General features: G+C 47.1%; 1 pseudogene; it reads left to right on the top strand.

Annotated features, from left to right (window-relative positions):
* The first annotated feature begins 295 nt into the window (after positions 1-295).
* LOC110321182 lies at positions 296-1,314 on the top strand (annotated as a pseudogene).
* Positions 1,315-2,144: the final 830 nt, after the last annotated feature.

Below are 2,144 nucleotides of genomic sequence, written 5' to 3'. Positions count from 1 at the left end.
TGGGTTGTGTCTAAGTGTTGAGGAATATACACACACATATACATACAAACATATATAAATGCATTTGTATGCATAATATATGTATACACATATATGTGTATATGTATATAGATATAGATATACATATAGATAATATATATGTATATATATAACTGTAGCAACAGTTAAGGAAAGAAGCAGCCATGAATTTGAAAGAGAACAAGAAGTATATAGAAGAGTTTGGAGGGCTCTCTGCTCCTCCCTGTTCCAGAGACAGCCACATCTTGTGCAGTGCCAGCCTCATCTCGTAGACAAGATGGTGAAGGTCGGTGTGAACAGATTTGGCTGTATTGGGCGCCTGGTTACCAGAGCTGTCATCTGCTCTCCACATGGCAAAGTAGAGATTGTTGCCATCAACGACGTCTTCATTGACCTCAACTACATGGTCTACATGTTCCAGTAGGACTCCACCCATGGCAAATTTAACAGCACAGTCAAGGCTGAGAATGGGAACCTTGTCATCAACGGGAAGCTCATCACCATCTTCCAGGAGCGAGATCCCGCTAACATCAAACGGGGTGATGCTGGTGCTGAGTATGTTGTAGAGTCTACTGGCATCTTCACAACAATGGAGAGGGCTGAGGCCCACTTGAAGGGTGGGACCAAAAGGGCCATCATCTCTGCCCCTTCTGCCAATGCCCCCATGTTTGCAATGGGTGTGAACATGAGAACTATGACAACTCACTCAAGATTGTCAGCAGTGCATCCTGCACCACCAATTGCTTAGCACCCCCGGCCAAGGTCATCTATAACAACTTTGGCATCATGGAAAGGCTCATGACCACAGTCCATGCAATCACTGCCACTCTGACGACTGCGGATGGTCCCTCTGAAAAGCTGTGGCATGATGGCCATGGGGCTGACCAGAACATCATCCCTGCATCCACTGGTACTGCCAAGGCTATGGGCAAGGTCATTCCAGAGTTGAACAGGAAGCTCACTGGCATGGCCTTCTGTGCTCCTACCCCCAATATATCCATGTGGGTCTGACATGCTGCCTGGAGAAACCTGCCAAGTATGATGACATCAAGAAGGTGGTGAAGGAGGTATCTGAGGGCCCACTGAAGGGCATCCTGGGCTACACTGGGGACCAGGTTGTCTCCTGTGACTTCAACAGCAACTCCCACTCTTCCACCTTTGATGCTGGGGCTGGCATTGCTCTCAATGACAAGTTTGTAAAGTTCATGTCCTGATATGACAATAAATACGGCTACAGCAACAGAGAGGTGAACCTCATGGCCTACATGGCCTCCAAGGAGTAAGAAACCCTGGACCACCCACCCCAGCAAGGACACTGAGAGCAAGAGAGAGGCCCTCGGTTGCTGATGTCCCAACTTGGCCCCAATACTGAGCATCTCCCTCACAATTTCCATCCCAGATCCCCATAATAGCAAGAGGGGCTTAGGGAGCCCTTTCTACTCTCTTGAATACTATCAATAAAAGTTCGCTGCACCCACAAAAAAAGGGGGAAGTTGGAGGAAGGAAAGAAAAGGGAGAAATGATGTAATTCTTTAAGAGAGAGAGAGAGAGAGAGAGAGAGAGAGAGAGAGAGAGAGAGAGAACAACAATATCAACCAACCAGAGCTCCTAGGGTCTAAACCACCAACCAAAGAGTACACATGGAGGGACCCATGGCTCCAGCCACATATGTAGCAGAGGATGGCCTTGACGGGCATCAATGGGAAGGGAAGCCCTTGGTCCGGTCCCGTGAAGGCTCGATGCCCCAGTGTAGGGGAATTTGAGAGCAGTGAGGCAGGAGTGGGTGGGTAGGTGGGGGCACACCCTCATAGAAGCAGGAGGGGGGTGGGATAGGGGGTTTCTGGAGGGGGGGATTCGTTAAAGGGGATAACATTTGAAATATAAATAAATAAAATATCCAATAAAAAATAAACAATTTTTTTCAAAAAAAGAGAACAAAGACTAGCTAATTCTCCACCATATTTTTCACACACCACAGAGGAAAACTATTTTTTTTAACTACCTTATCTGTTTCTGGGATTGAAGCAGGGCTTCACGCCTGCTTGGTAAGTGCTCTACCATTGAGCTAACTCTCCAGCTCTCAAGTGAGTTTGTTTACAGAAAACTTAGCCCATCTGCCAAACTTC

Source organism: Mus pahari, chromosome 5 (genome assembly GCF_900095145.1).
Source record: "Mus pahari chromosome 5, PAHARI_EIJ_v1.1, whole genome shotgun sequence".
NCBI classification, from domain to species: Eukaryota; Metazoa; Chordata; class Mammalia; order Rodentia; family Muridae; genus Mus; species Mus pahari.
Note: the sequence above shows the minus strand (reverse complement) of the source record. Positions and strands in the feature narration are given on the sequence as shown.